The sequence below is a fragment of the Pleurodeles waltl genome, chromosome 7 (genome assembly GCF_031143425.1).
Source record: "Pleurodeles waltl isolate 20211129_DDA chromosome 7, aPleWal1.hap1.20221129, whole genome shotgun sequence".
Classification (NCBI taxonomy): domain Eukaryota; kingdom Metazoa; phylum Chordata; class Amphibia; order Caudata; family Salamandridae; genus Pleurodeles; species Pleurodeles waltl.
In genome coordinates this window covers 57,604,549-57,621,383 of record NC_090446.1, presented here as the reverse complement: position 1 = coordinate 57,621,383, position 16,835 = coordinate 57,604,549, and the positions used below count along the sequence as shown (strand labels likewise).

Sequence of the window (16,835 nt, the reverse complement as noted above, 5' to 3'; positions counted from 1 at the left end):
TCAAGACATGGTGTTCGATCAGTGACCCTCCCTGCCCCCCTGTTCCCCCTCCCCCAGCGCCTTGAGACCCTCACAGGTGAGTAGCGCACTCTATACATTTTTTTGATTGATTGATAGGCATGCCTTTCACTAATGAATTCAAGTGATTTTTAAAAGACAAGCCCACAAACCAACGAAACTGAAGGGTGTGACATTGGCGTGGTTAAAAGCCCACAGAGATTACAAAAGGCACCTAAAAACAAGAATAAAAGCATGTTGGGGGGGGAATAGTACCTCAAACATAAGAAGAGTGACAATGAAGCCAACTAATGGTAAGCAGTGGGCGGGCTCAGAGCCCTATTTGTAAACATTGTGTTGCAAGCAAGGCCCATGCAGTACCTCATGCCCTTATAGACTCAACCCTAAAGATGGGTGTGACCTTGTGTAATGTACATGGTTCCCATTTGAAGCCCAGCAGTAACTATTGGTGGAGTTTGAGCTATGCAAAAAACCATGCTGTCATTAAGTGATTGCCCAGAATCACAGGATATTGAGCCGACGCGGAGACCTGAACATGGTTTCCCTGTTCCAAAGTCGACAGCCCTGGACTGAATGCCACATCTTTGTTTTTTCATTTTTTATATAGCACAATGTCGACCCACATGCATTGGAGCACTCTACATGAGCACCAGCTACATTACACAAGGAAGCAGTCAGTTTTTTGCACGGGGGGGAGATTAAGTGATTTCCCAATCACCAGATGTTGAGCCAACGCCGAGATTCAGACCTGGTTTCCCGGTTCTGAAGTCGACAGCCGCGGCCTTAACGCCACATGTCGTCTTTTCACTGTCAGTGACATTCAGGATAACAGTGTGCACTGTGGCCATTTCATGTGCTCAACAATGCTTGTGGGAGTTAAATGTTCATATATGCATGTTTAAATATGAAATACATGATCGACTGTGTATAGTTTTTAAATGTCTGACTCGTCACGTGTGATGCTCTCATAATAAAATGTGATGGTGTGGGATTACTGACGCCGAATGTGCCATTTAAAGGTCACCACAGCGTCTATAGCCCGAATACCTCAATAATGCAGAATCAGGAGGGGGGAGAGGGGGGCTAGAATGTGTGCAGCACTCTGAAAGTCTCAGAAGTAATGTCCCGCACGTCTGCGTCCTTCAGGTCCCAGTAAGGCTCGCTTGTGAGGGTGTCTACAGGCGGAGACTTCAAATGGCTGAAAAAACTCAGTTTAGCTAGAAGGGCGTCTTTTTTCTTTCCTAGATCCCGGGTGTCCCGGCCGTGTGAGGACCGCGCTGACCCGAGTGCGCAGACTCCGTGCGGCGCTGGCGCTGGCGGCCGCTCTGTCCGTCGCTGTAGCGGGGCTCGCACTGTACGTCACGGGTGAGTAGCGATCACTTCATTCCGTGGTTCGCCCTGGTGCTTCGTCTAGTTAATATTGTGGAAATATTTATAGGAAACAGACGTGTTTTATTTCTTAACATAAGGTGAGTTTTGATATTATTTAAACATCATCTGCCTTGTCTCCCAAAAAGGAAGCCTAATTGTTTACCGCCCAGCCCACAGAAATCTTACCTCGAATATTAACTAATACGAAAACACCTCAGCCCTGTGATCGGAGTGCGAATCCCATCGCACCCCTTTGGGGAATGGTAAAGATTTTTGCACCAAGACAAACGCGATTTCACAACATTATTTATTTCTAAGGGAATTCAATGCACCTATTCTAGTTTTTGATTTTTGAAAGTTGTTACTGTGCGTGACAGGCGAAATCAGTTTGGGTCAATTTTTCGCATCACACGTGTGACCAAATACTGGAAAAGCACTTTCATATATGTTTTAAAGACACCTTATGGCTCGAGGTTTCTTTTTTAAAATGATTATTGCTAACTGTAATGATTTGTAAGCAATACACGTAACCTTGATTTCACAAACCCCTTTCTCCATTCTTGTCCTGATGCAGAAATCTTTCTGTGATGCCGACAGGACCCCCGACCCCTTACGTTTTACAGCGACGAGAAGCCAATGGCTGCGGTTGTATTCCGCCCAGTGCGCGGGGTTCGCGGTACCTTGTGCCCCGTTCCCGGCCTCCAGGGTCTCATTGTAGCGCGTCCCTGATCTCCTGGCGTTCAGTTCACATCAGACCCGGAGTACAGACCCCGCAATTTAAAACATAACAGCGGATCAGTGACGTAGTGTAGAATGATGCCCCCCTCCCTACTGTCGCGTGCCAGTGACGTAACTGGTCACCAGACACTACCATTGGTGTGAGGGTGTGGCAGGAAGGAGTCACAAGTAAAATGTACCCTCCTCCCGTTATTCCCACTGTTGTAGTCTGCCCTGAGGTCACAGGGCAGGGGGTATACATAAAGAATGATGCCCCCCCACCACCACGTCAGAATGTGTAGAGGAGCCCCTAGGTCTCCAACGTCTCACAGATATTCATTGGCCTTGGGTTGAATGGGGCCCCTCTGAAGGGTTTGGGGCCCGCTGAGGGATTCCTGCCCCAGCAGGAGCGTGCGTCACGCCCCTGCCCCGGATACGGTGCCAGCTCTGGTTTGTGCACCAAAACCAAATGTGGTGGGCGGCCTCTGGAGCCAACCACTCAGATAATCCAAGAAATACCGATGTTTGAACACACAGTCCCATTTTTATGAAAAATGTCGCACAACTGCGCTAGCTCAGTCTTGCATAATTTTCTTTAATGTGAGCTAACGCCAGTTCCCTAATGCCATCCATGCGCCATATTTAACAAAGGCACACAATGGCGCTAAGGAATGGAACGCATCTCAAAAACAGATGGTAGCCGGTGAGGGGTGGCGTTAGGAGAAATGGTGCTATTGGGTTAAAAATGGTGGTAGGCTGATTAGCGGCAAAAACGCCTACCTTGCATCTCATTGACGCAAGGCGCTTCCTAGAAATGACGCCGACTCCTATATTTTTGAAATATTACTATGGAGATAAGTTAGTGCCGATTTAGTGTCAAAATTCATGACACTAAGGAGAGCTAACCTCCATAAATATGGGCCAAAGTAACTTAAACAAGCATTTGCAATAATCGTGTTTGCTCAAGTTAGAGCCATTAGCGTTGTAAATTCATAACTGGCCATTTAAATTGAAAATGAAACAGTTGCCATAAGTGAGCCGATTCAAAGCGCCTATTTTAGCAGATTTGAAAGGCCTGAATACTGTGCCAGCTTTGAGTCTAACACATCTTGCAACTTCAACACATCTTTGGATTAGGAACTCTCTCATCTGCTGCATTTGTGAAAAGTTCATGTGCCGATATTAAATGTATACCTGCGACTGCCCCTGGCTAACGGACACTGTCCAGCTGCCTGGTTGTTTCACTGCCCTCCACTTGACGCATGAGTGAGTGTGGATTGCCCTTGGGCCATGAGATGACTCCTTCCTTGTGTCATGGAAGATTACCCTGGAAAACCCGGTCCTTAGGTCACAGGACATTTATTCACCCCCCCCCCCCCGTTCCTGCCTTTGTGAGAGATTACCCTCGCAGAGCCAGCCCTTGTGTCGCGAGAGATTACCCCCATGCCTGCCTCAGTGTTGTGAGAGATTATCCCCTCTAGAGCCTGCCCTTGTATCTTGAGAAATTACTCCCACGGAGACTGCCTTTGTGGCATGAGAGATTACCCCGTAAAACCCGGCCCTTGGGTCATGGGAGATTTACCCCCCTCGTGCCTGCCCTAGTGAGAGATTACTCCGCAGAGGCTGCCCTTGTGTCATAATAGATGACACCAGCAGAGACTGCCCTTGTGCCGTGGTAAATTACCCAACCAGAGCCTTCCTTTGTGTCGTGAGACTACCGCCGAAGAGCCTGCCTGTGGTGAGCTATTACCTCCTGGTGCTTGCCCTTGTCATGGGAGATTACACCGCCGCCCCCTGGTGCCTGCCCTTGTGTTCTGTCACATAGCACTAGCCTGCCTTTATGTCCAGAGAGGGAGAACCTCCCTGTGGTACCCTGCTCAGGTGTGGTATCGGCCTACGCTCCTGTCCTTAGAGTACCACCCCGGAAGTGAGCCACCCTTGCCCGGGTGTGACCCAGAAGCAGCCTGTCCCTTCTGTTTTCACCCAGCGCAGCTACACGAGGTGAAAGACTTTCTCATACATCCATGGTCGTACTCGGACGGAAAACAGGTCCGGTGATCACAATCAGTGTCCACTATTAGCCAATCGTACAGTCAAACAAGCATTTGCAATGCAACGGGTCTTGCATTTGCTTGAGTTAGAGCTATTAGCATTATAAATTCCTAACCGCACTTTCCTTGCCACTTAAATTGAAATGAAAAGTAAAACAGTTGACCTAAGCGAGCCGATTCAAAGCGCCACGGTCTCATTGAGCGTGATCCCTTAGAAGTGACACAAATAGGTGAGCGCTAAGGAGAGACACAGAAAGAAAAAAAAGTTTGCTTGCGTTAAAACGTATCTGCAAACGTGCAATTATCCATCAATAGTTCGCAAACCAGCACCAAAACCAACCCAAGGAGGGACTAAAGTAAAGCATTTACCAATGATAACAAATGATGTTTGAAAGGCAGGCCCATGGACGAGTGGTAGTGATGGGCGTACAGTGGGTGTGGTCAAAAGCCCACAGAGATTACAACAGGTCAGGGTGTTTGCACGCTCGACCTAAGAAGGGTTCACCTTAGCGAGTTTTTAACTTGTAGAGACGCTTTATACGTTTTTTGCAAGGTCTGGAAGACTGCATGGATTTGAGCTTGTTGCAAGCAATGTTAATTTTTTTTGCAGGAAAATTATAAATGTAATCACAAATTTTCTTAGGAACATTGTTTTTTTTCTTCTTTTTTTTCGTTTTATACCTGCTTTACCAGTTCTAAAGAACAGCCCATTTTCAGAACTCCAGATCATGAACGAGTCTGTACAGAGCAGCGTGGCAAAGAATGGAAAGGACGGTCGCGTGCTGCCCCCTTGTGGCAATGGGTGGATCTGGTACCGGAACAAGTGTTTCTATTTCTCTGAAGGCAACGGAGACTGGACAGAGGCCAAAGACTCCTGTGTTGTTTTCAGCTCATCCCTGGCTCTGGTTGATACACAGGAGGAACTGGTAAGAGTCGTGAAACTCTGTGTCTCCTATTTGTTTTATCCAGGAACCTACAATTAACTTGGTGGGAGCTGTTCTTTGGAGGCGGCCGGTGGGAGTGGGAAGAGCAGGTCATGTGTGCCCATTGGAGTGTATCCAGGGAAGTCACCAGCCGGTGTGGCTGTAAAGGGGAAGAGGCACAGAGGAGCAGCAGGGACAGGAGTTGCATCCAGCGTTTATCTTCAAAGTGAAACCTAGCCCTTGTGGGACCAAAAGTGCAAGGAGGCGGAGGGGAAGGGCAAGGACAAGCGGAGAGAAGCTCCCTCGTATAGCGCCGAGTGATATTGGCAAATAAAATGCAGAAAATCCAAAATAATGGAGTATGGTATTAACATAACATCCTATACTTTTGTCAATTTCCACCAGTTACGCAAAAGGAACGTACGCATATTGCACACGTCACTACCTTGTACCCATTTGGACTATTTCTCTCTCTGTTTCTAGACGGTGTTACTTGCAGGACATTGGCAGTAGATGTTCACATCTGCACTTGAAATACAATCTCTGCCCTCTCCCCCACTGGGCTGTTTAACCATTGATTGTCTACTAGAAATAAACGCAGAAATTCATTAATAAAGATTATTTCCCTTTTCTCAAGGGTGCCAAAGTGCTCTGTGACCTGAGGCCATCAGCCCTTCCTGGCTTTTTAGCAAAAGCTAGTGGCTTTCTTGGACTTGTGGTCTTTCCTAGAACTGGCTGAAGGTGTCACACATGACTCATGGTTTTTACATCCAGAATAGGTAGTAACAGTGCCACCTTCCTTTCCTTACAGTATATGCACAACTGGACCATACACAGTGCACACATCTCTGCCTCATAACAGGCACTGAAGGCGATGGCAGGGAATAGGTTACGCCTTTATCTAACAGGTGCAGCAGTGTAAGCATCCCTCTCTCACCAAAGGGGCACAGCTCAGGGAGCAATAGTGCAAGCTTCCTTTCCTTACAGAATATGCACAGAAGATAGGGGACGCAGCTGCCAGATTGGTCCTCAAGAACCAACATCACCCAGATCTTGAAGGACCTCCACTGGCTCCCCCACCAGAAAACATGTCACTTCAAACTCCTGACCCAAGCCAACAAAGCCCTCCACAACCAAGGACCCATCTACTTGAACCACCGTCTGCACTTCCATCGACCTCCCAGTAGCCTCCGTTCCTCACACCATGCTCTTGCACAGATACCTCGCATACGCCGCTGCCGCGCCAGACGACTCTCCTTCTCCCACCTCGCTGCCAAAGCATAGAACGCCCTCCTACCCCCCCTCCACACGCACCCTCACTGTCCCAGAACACTTTGGAGAGAATGATGCTACACCCTATATAAATGTAGACATGTTTCAGCCCCAAAGACACTCCCTTTAGAGGATCACTTTTAGTCATAAAAGGAACAGCTCTAATAAAGGGGTATCTAGATGTTCAGAGGTATTTTTATTCTCAGATCCCAGCAGGAGAAAATACAAAGTACTTCCTGGCATATGGTCGAGCCCATCTGGTCTACAGTCTATATTGGGGCAGTCCCAGTGATGTGAAAGACCAATTTATCCTAGCATGTTCTTAATATATCTGAATCACCCCAAGACTATACTGTCTGGGTAACGTATTACATCATCAAGTGCAACCTTGACATGACAGAGCTCTGGTGTGCCCCCAACTTTTAACCAATATTAGGGGGGCCTCAGTTTGTCCTGGGAGGTGACATTGGTGATTCCCAAATCTAAATGCAAGAGACGCGTTGGTGAACCAGAGAGAGGTCTCCACAAACATTAAAACATTATCTCACAGATAAACAATCTGGCCAGGTTTGAATGACCCCAAAGGTCACCTCCATCAAAAGGCATTCTCTCACTGTGCGTTGTATACTTCGAAGGCAGGATATACAAACTGCCCCTGGGCTACTGCTGTAAAGCGGGCCATGGCTCCTGCCCTCTGTGCCAATGCGTTCTACATTCTGGAGAGATGTGGCAGGAAATAAAGGGATGCCCTGTTAATCCCTAGTCAGGGGAACACGTTGACCTGTTCCAGGCTGGAATTATCAGGGCGAAATTGTTTCTTACTCCTGGTGTGAAGATCTTTAGTTTCATCTTGTTGATATTAACTAATGGACCTTTTCTGCTACAGAAATCTGCAGTTTATGTTGAAAAGAACATAGGCCAATAGGGCACCTGGAAACCAAGAGAATGTCACCAGTAAATAATGAAGTGGCGATCTTTGCTCCATCATCAGAATTGATCTTATATGTTATTGAAAACAGCCCAATGAGTTTCAAACTTTGCTCAGGGTCAACTAGAGGCAGGAATCCTGATCCCATAGTATTAGAGATCATGCCTTTATTGGATTGGCGATAGATTGCCGGCCCCATTTTGTTTTTTCTCCTGGTTCGTATGTATTTCTGACCCTCGGGTTTCCCGGAAGCAAGGTAAAAGCTTGGAGTAACAGCTGGAGAACTAAATGGTGATGATCGCTTCCTGAGCGCTCTGCCACTGTCCTATCAAGGTGCCAACTAGAAAGATCAATCATGATATAATCTATGATCCCCTAACACAGACCAGTATCAAGGGTGTAATGACTAGTGGGGTCTGATTTCATTCTGCCAGTGCAGGCTCATGGGCCATGTTCTAGGGTTAAATTAGCCGGCTGAATCCCTCTTCGCTTAGTGTGTGATATCCTTCTCTTGTAAACCAGGGACACCCAATGCCAAATACTTTTCTTCTCTGACTGTTCTATAGTCATTTGATGGTTCAAAGGAAGTATTGAAATCACTTGCTGAAACCAGACATGCTTTCCTTGTTGATAGACACGTGTGATAACGAATTAAGGCAGGCATCGAAACAATGCAGAATAGCAGGCTTCTGTCCTATCTTGTGTTCCCCTTGTAAACAACAACCATTAATGGAGCTCCAGTTTTATGTGTTGTTAGAAGTTGCTGGATGTTGATACGATTCGTGATTTCCAATGTAGTGGAGGCCAAACTAGTCCGCACCCAGATTCCAACCTCTCAGAGTCTAGCTCTGACAACCATTACTCCAGGGATAATGAATGCCATGTTCCCAAATATGTGAAGCAATAAGTAGTGCAGGATTCCTGGAAGATACACGCAGGAAAATCTAACACAAAGTTTGACTAATCCTCAAATCCTACTTTCTATTCAAGACCTGCTACATTCCAGCGTAACATTTTTTACGGGGATGCTGACGTGTTCACACACTCATCTGGCCCAGGGATACCCATGACTGCTTGCCAGTATGTATAACGTTATTGTATAGGGAGTACTACGTTTAATCAAATCTGATGTACCAACGGCGACTCCATGTGGTGTGAGGTTTGTATTGAAGGAGTTTCTCCCATGCATCTGTTCGGGACGACACAGCTGTCTTCGAAGCAAGGAGTGAACAACCCAGTCCCCTTCTTTATGGGCATCATGTTCTATTGTCCTTCTAGTGGCCTATTGTTGACTTGCAGCCTCGAACCCATACTAGTCGTTACCCTCAGGACCCTTAGATTGATGAATCTGCTGCTGACTTTGCCGCTCCTTCTCTTATTGAAATTATCATAGTAGTCAAATCCAGAACTTTTCTTAAAGATCCTTAGTAAAAGAAAAGGAGGAGCACCTTGTTAACCTTCGTGCTAGGTTCGACTACTGCTCTGTGCGATCCCACAGGGTTTACAATATTCCCCGGCGCCTGGCACATCTTTGTTTCCTCTTTGTTGCCTTCTTCGGCTCATGTAAGAAATTCAACGTAGGATATATCATTTGAGGTCACATCATAGAATCACTCCGGTGATTTAGACTTGCTGAACTGCCCCTATTCAAGATGTCCTGGGGCCCTTCTGAAATGTATCTTGGAATTAGATTGAGTTTGAATTCCTTGAAGGCGCTCCACAGGTCACAAATGTTCCCAGAAGATAGACCTGTATCCTTGTCTGGAGGGAAAACTTGAGCATAAGCATCTAGCCTTGTGATTGGCTTTGGGAGTCCAAGGCCAGTGGAGGTTACTAAATTGACCTTCACATAGGGACTAAAATGCAATGTGTGATGTTGAATGCTGACTTCGCCATCCTTGTTGGGGAGATTTGGGTATAAGTAATTTGGAATTTCTTCTTTGGGACATTCTTCATTCCATGCTGGAGCCCCGGTGATCCATGGGATTGGCACCCCAATACCACATTTGGCACAGGGGGACAATTCCATGATCTTAGACATGTTACATGGCCATATTCGGAGTTAGCATTGTGAAGCTACATATAGGTACTGACCTATATGTAGTGCACGCGTGTAATGGTGTCCCCGCACTCAGAAAGTCTGGGGAAATTGCCCTGAACAATGTGGGGGCACCTTGGCTAGTGACAGGGTGCCCTCACACTTAGTAACTTTGCACCTAACCTTCACTAAGTGAGGGTTAGACATATAGGTGACTTATAAGTTACTTAAGTGCAGTGGTAAATGGCTGTGAAATAACGTGGACGTTATTTCACTCAGGCTGCAGTGGCAGTCCTGTGTAAGAATTGTGTGAGCTCCCTATGGGTGGCAAAAGAAATGCTGCAGCCCATAGGGATCTCCTGGAACCCCAATACCCCCCAATACCACATACTACGGAATTAGAAGGGTGTTCCAGTGTGCAAATCAGAATTGGTAAAAATGGTTACTAGCCTGCAGTGACAATTTTAAAAGCAGAGAGAGCATAAACACTGAGGTCCTGGTTAGCAGAGCCTCAGTGATTCAGTTAGGCACCACACAGGGAAGACATTTAGGGCACAAACTATGAGCACTGTGGTCCTGGCTAGAGGGGTCCTAGTGAGACCTATAAAACATACTGACAAATAGGGTTTTCACTATGAGCAATGGGTCCTGGCTAGCAGGATCCCAGTGAGACAGTAAAAACACCCTGACATACACTCACATACAGGCCAAAAGTGGGGGTAACAAGGCTATAAAGAGGCTACCTTCCTACAATGTGTTTCCAAAGTTTTATCCTAGGAGCGAACTTCTCAGCTGAATGTTGAATTCAATGCAGAGCACTGAGGTTGGTTTGCCCACCTCTGTGTGAAGTGGTTTCAGTCGTGGAGATGGTTAGTAATGCAGGCCTAGTGGCTGTTACAGAATCAGAACACCGAGGCTGAAGCAAAGATTAGTTATTTAGTGCGATGAATGGTTCAAATCTTGAATCAGATAGTGATTAAATGGATGTTAAAAACAACCCTTGATATTTATCTTAGGGGGCTCGTGGGGTCTTTGCTTGGCGAGTGTAAGATAGGCGTTGGTGGTATCTGTCTTTGTAAGGCACTGTTTGTTTTATTTTCACAAGTGGCTTTCATAGGGCCTTTTCCCCAAGCCTTGGCGAGCACAGCAGGTTTGGTTTATAATCGTGAATGCACACCAGAAAGGATCTGTTGGCTTAGCCAATGCTAGTTCAATGTGGTGCAGAACATATTTTGGTTTTATTATTTTTTTATTTAATTACTTTATAGGAGTAACCTTCTCGAACCTCCACCTTCATTTCCCTGCCTGTGTATTTTTCCTTGTATGTTGCATTACACAACTCTTGGTTTTCTATCTATGCACTTTAATGTAGTTAACGGGAGATTCCCCATTGTACCCCCCATTTTTTTTTTTACTACATGCTTTTATTTTATATTTTAATTTTCTGTAATCCTAGCCCCTAATGCTCACTTAATTTCTAATTTTATCGTTTAATTTAATTACCCCACAATTGTTCCCTTCGTAAAGAAACTGGAGAAATTGTTGCAGTAGAAATAGAAACGAAATGCTTGTCAGACTAGCTCTATTTGAGGTCTCTACCTGAGATAATCACAGCTGTTTTGGGTTTTTTACCTGTCTTTTAAAAAAAATAGAAAAAAACTAAATCCAGACAGCACATTGACGAAGTGATCACATAAGTGCCCCTGGTGGCTTCTTTCTAGGATTGCATTCACACCATAATTTTTTTTGGGTCAAGCATTCCATCGCGCAAGCGCTGCTCTTTTTGACATTTTGTAATCTTATCTCTGTGCTTTAACCACGCCCATCTTGCGCCCTTCACTTTCATTCGTTCCTGGCTCTGCATTTAAAAAAATCCCTTGATTTTGTTGGTTAATGCTTTACGTTTGTCCCGCCTTCAGACTGTTTGGTTACACCTTGCAGACTTAACCTGTTACATGGGTTATTGCACGATCTGCCATATACTTTAGTGTGGACGCACTGCTTTTTTATTTTTTCTGTCTGTGCACTCCATAGCAGCTATGGCCTTGAAGTTTCCTATAGCGTGAACTCGATTGGAGATATTCTCATTTAACTTGAGCTGCTCTCAGCCTTTTGCCACATTTGGAAGCATGTGTGTTGATTTGTAATATCTTGCAAATGTATTTCTGTTGTGATGTTTACAGAAAGTCATTTCAAAGTCGTCAAATGACTGTATGGGGTCTGGTCCCATACTTCAAGTTGTTTTTAATTAACGTATCGTTTTGACCTTGACGTTCACACTTGACTGTGTTGGTTTGAAAGGAGGGGCTGTATCTGTGGGTATCTCTCCAGAGGCCCTCCTACTTCGCAGTGCTTCTTCATCTGGTACACTCCCAGCAGGTCAGCTTGGTACAGGAACATCCTCCAAGGCGATGGTGGGCTGGGAACAACACGTGCATTCTGTACTCATCACTCGCTTTGAGGCCACAATATTTCACGATAGAGAACAAAAAAGTTCAGAAATCCTACATTTCTAAAGGAAGGAGGCGTATCCCCTCTGAATATGGAAAGTGGTCATCTACTTCTAAGAGGAATGTTGCACCTTTTTTACTCCACGGGGCACCTTCTCTTGGCACTAGACGCCAAACTAGCGCTGCCATAGAAAACGCAGTTGGGGAGGACGACTACACTCTGCACACACTGGCACGGGGGCAGAAGGCAGGCCCCTTGACACCGCCGCGGGGAAGGGCTTTACACTCTGCACACACTGGCACTGGGCAGAAGACAGGCCCCCTTGACACCGCCACAGGGGAGGGCGTTACACTCTGCACACACTGGCACTGGGCAGAAGACAGGCCTCCTTGACACCGCCACGGGGAGGGCGTTACACTCTGCACACACTGGCACTGGGCAGAAGGCAGGCCCCCTTGACACCACCGCGGGGAGGCCGTTACACTCTGCACACATTGGCACTGAGGCAGAAGGCAGGCCCCCTTGACACCACAGCGAGGAGGGCGTTACACTCTACACACACTGGGGCAGAAGGTAGGCCCCCTTGACACCGCAGCGGGGAGGGTGTTACACTCTGCACACACTGGGGCAGAAGGCAGGCCCCCTTGACACCGCAGCGGGGAGGGCGTTACACTCTGCACGCACTGGGCAGAAGGCAGGCCCCCTTGACACCGCAGCGGGGGAGGGCGTTACACTCTGCACACACTGGCCCCCTTGACACCGCCGTGTGGGAGGGCGTTACACTCTGCACACACTGGCACTGGGGCAAAAGGCAGGCCCCCTTGACACCGCCACGGGGGAGGGCGTTACACTCTGCACACACTGGCACTGGGGCAGAAGGCAGGCCCCCTTGACACCACAGCGAGGAGGGCGTTAAACTCTACACACACTGGGGCAGAAGGTAGGCCCCCTTGACACCGCAGCGGGGAGGGCGTTACACTCTGCACGCACTGGGCAGAAGGCAGACCCCCTTGACACCGCAGCGGGAGAGGGTGTTACACTCTGCACACACTGGCCCCCTTGACACCGCCGTGGGGGAGGGCGTTACACTCTGCACACACTGGCACTGGAGCAGAAGGCAGGCCCCCTTGACACCGCCGCGGGGGAGGGCGTTACACTCTGCACATACTGGGACCGGGCAGAAGGCAGGCCCCCTTGACACCGCAGCGGGGAGGGCGTTACACTCTGCACACACTGGCACTGGGGCAGAAGGCAGGCCCCCTTGACACCGCCGCGGGGGAGGGCGTTACACTCTGCACACACTGGCACTGGGCAGAAGGCAGGGCCCCTCCTCAGTAATGTGAGCCTTGGGCTCAAGGGGGCACACCTCAGGGGTTCTTCACGTCTCAGACACAGCTCACAGGTGAGATCCAGGCTAAACATCTGCCCTGTTCCCATTAAAGTAAGGTCATCAATGCTACTCACTAGATCAAGCTGCGAGGCGCAGCTTTTGTAGTTCACAGTGACGCTGGAACTGTTGACAGCCCGATCCGGTTCCATGTGCTTTTGACAGAAGCATTGTTCACTTCTAGATTAATCTCTGGTGATTAATGGTGGCATGATTCATATTGGGATACTGTTTCTTTTAAATATTTCAATCTAGGACACTTTTTTTTTAGTGTGCGGCGGCTGCAGCATAAATCGCCAATATTTTTTTACACAGCCCTTTTTCTTTTTTAGGTCCAGCATGGCCGCGCACAAGCATTTACAACACCAATAGCTCTAACTCTTGCGAATGCGAGATCTATTGCATTACAAATGCGTGTTTGTGGTTATAAGCTGCTACCTCTGCGTAACAAAGTTGCTGTCCCACAATTTTGTAGAAATTAACTTTGATATTTACCCTCTACTCTCCAGTCTCTTGTTGCAAATGGATTTCAAATGATTTGATCAGTCTTTTGCAGAAGAATACAAACACTGTAGAAAACGGATGTGAATGAAGTTAGCTAGATTTTCAGCAACAAACTAACAAGTTCGCCGAATGAGTGCGTCAAACAGTGAATGTTCTACTTCAGATTACATTCTTGTTTTTCTCTTTGCAGGTCACAGCTGTCTCTTAAATATATTCTTATTGCATTTTGGAAATCTCAGTCTGCACTCTGCAGCTCCACGAACTCTTGCGCGCAACCCTAATCCGTGTGTTTCTGAATGTCCCTTTATTTTGTTGTTTCCAGGATTTCATGTTTCGCTACAAAGGGGAGCGCGATCACTGGATTGGTCTGCAGAGGGAAACTGATCAACAATGGAAATGGGTCAATGGCACCGAATTCAGCAACTGGCAAGTCCATATTCTTTTCCTTAACTCAGTGTTAACATGTTTGTCACTAATCCATACGATTAATTTATCACAGAAACATCTTTTTGTTGGGCTATTAGAGGACTCAAATTACAGGCTTTCAGAAGGCGGAGTCACCAGTTATAGGTGGACTCTCTGCAAGAAAGAGACGGGTAGCAGTCTAGAATTAAGAGACTGGAGCTCCATTTGTATCCAAAATTGACTTAATAAAGACTGGGGAGAAGGCAGAGGTAATCAGTGACCCTTGTGCCCTGAAGCCCCCCTTTGTGTCACCTAGTGCCCAGGACCAATAAGCATATGGCAAAACCATGTGCATCATGTGTCATTGCCAGAACCCCTTTCAGAGGGCCACTGGGCAAGCAGAAGTTCCAGGGCCCAACTCTGGTGTTTGGGGCCTTTTACTCATAATGTCGAGCCCCGGGACCAGTTATGGGTTCTGAGCTACTGGGCCAAGTACCTCTTCAACACTTGATTGTCAGTGGTTGTGCAGTCGAGCGGTTCAAGGCTTCTTGAGGAGGAGGTAGGTTTATGGTGGACACAGGCTCACAATTTAACATACGTTTAGTAACCTCAGCAATTGAATGTGCAACCAAATATTTTGCTTTTCTAACAAATAGTATTAATGCACACGCACAAAGCAAAACACAGTTCACACTAAATAACACACTCTTCAGAAGATCTGTATTTTAACACTGTCCATGCAGACACCAGTATCTCACTCTATTAACCACGGACTGGGTTTATTCTCCAGGTTAGACCCCTCTAGTGACTATGAGTTTTAGAAGTCCCACATTGGCTATTCAAAATCATGTTCCTGCACCTTTGGTGCTCCAGTCGGAGAAGATTTCCCCCACAAAGGCTTTGTGATGCGAGCTGCAGTCTTACCCTCTCCCACTGGAGTTAAGACGGAAGTCCTAGAATCATTTAGCTATCCTGGGTTGAAATCGGCTTTGGTTGGTGCCAGTGATGAGCGGTATTCAGGTCGTGGCCAACACTGGGTCTAGACCTTCACAGTGCTCTTCTGTTGTCACAGTAACTTCTCTCTGTCTCCGATGGGGGACCTGGGGTAATAATCAAGTTGTGATGTCAAAGTAGCAGCTTTGAGCTCATCCTTGCACACTGTATGAGGGCAACACCCTCAGCTTCCTCCTTCCCCTCAGCTTCCTACTCCCATCCTCCCCCACCCCCACCTGCCATGCAGAGTTTGAGTTCTGTGCACTCATGGTTGCGCCCCTCTTCAGGTCACAGCGCTGGACCAGGGTGACGACCCTTGAGATGTACCGCAGCCCCCACCTGATCTGCGGCTGTCATGAACAATGCACACAGGCAGGTGACCTGAATAGTGTGGCAGTCCTGTTGGACCAGAATCTCACACTCTGCTTCACGATTCACTCTGCAGGATCACCACTCAACACTGCTCCCTCCAGGCAGTCTCCATCTCATAGGGTCCTCTGGTGTCAGGTCAGGCTTTAGCTGGTGCTCCAGGTGAGTGTTCTTGATTCTCCTGGGTGATGTCCCCTCACCTAGCATGGGAGACTGCTGGGCCCTCATTTCTCCAGGCTCGCCCACACCCACCGGAACTTGTGCTGACGTTCTCCAAGCTGATGTATAGAATCAGTTTGACAATGTAGGAGTCTCACACTCCCCTCTTCATAATCTATTTCTTTACAAATGTGATTAAGTGTCTGTCTTTGAAGTTTGTGTTCTTGGGGTTGCCCACTTTTAAATTTCACTTCTCTTGCTCCAAAGAGCAGACTGTCACAGCAGGAAGGTCAAAAACAAGTGATGGACGGAATGCTGAACAATGTCAAACATTCACCCCCAGTACAGAGATCTGGGCCTAAATCCATCGTTTTTTTGCCACCCATGCCGTTCCAGTTGGACCCAGCTATATGCAAATCAATCTTGACCCCATTCCCAAAGGGAAAGGTCCAGCCCAAACTGCCAAGCCAGGTCCTCCCTGGACTTGAAACAAGCATCCTAGGACCGGTTTCATGCTATCACCCTTCATCAGCCTGGCTCGCTTGATTCCAGTGGCATGGGGAGCACGGGAAGGAAGGTCTCCAAATCTGATAGACCCAAGAACATGGGTATAACTAAAGTGTTTGCATGAGAGGTGATGCTCCTGGCTATAGTTGCTGAGTGTAATGGCCCCATCTGGAGTCCACCCTAGACGAACTTGGTTTGGGAACTAGATTTAGAAATTCAGTGCACAGCTGCTTTAACAACCCTAGAACGGGGGTTCGTGTCAGTGGTGGACTCTGGGCTCCATTCCCCCAGATGCAGAGGGACCCTCCAAGGCTGCACATTGTCACCCCCCCCCCCCCCAATTTGCCCTATACAAAGGAACACAAGGAACATAGAATCAGATGATCACAGGGTTGCAGTTCCAGAGGACGTACAGACCATCAACCTCTACTTGGATGATCTTGTTGCACTAGAAGACCCCTTGCACTCACTGCCAGCATTCCTGGGCGAATTGAAGCAGTTCAGGAAGGCATCCAGTTTGCGCATTAACCTCCAGAAGTCACAGGCAGTCAACTTGCCCCTCACACCTGGATGCAGGAGCAGCTGGCTGCCCAATGGCCTTTAACATGGGTGGCTTCCTCAATAATGTACCTCGGAGTGCAGATTGGTACTACTAGCCCAGGAAAAATCCATAGATTCAGCAGAAGCATAGGGCCCGGGGCGTATACTCCTCCCCAGTAATTAGAACCTCACTGGTGGTCTG

General features: G+C 47.5%; 1 long non-coding RNA gene across 1 annotated transcript; it reads left to right on the top strand.

Annotated features, from left to right (window-relative positions):
* Positions 1 to 946: 946 nt before the first annotated feature.
* On the top strand, positions 947 to 14,087 carry LOC138247179 (uncharacterized). The gene is made up of 3 exons (XR_011194355.1): positions 947 to 1,383; positions 4,851 to 5,083; positions 13,983 to 14,087. It is a non-coding gene; the product is annotated as an uncharacterized lncRNA (long non-coding RNA).
* The last annotated feature ends 2,748 nt before the right edge of the window (positions 14,088 to 16,835 follow it).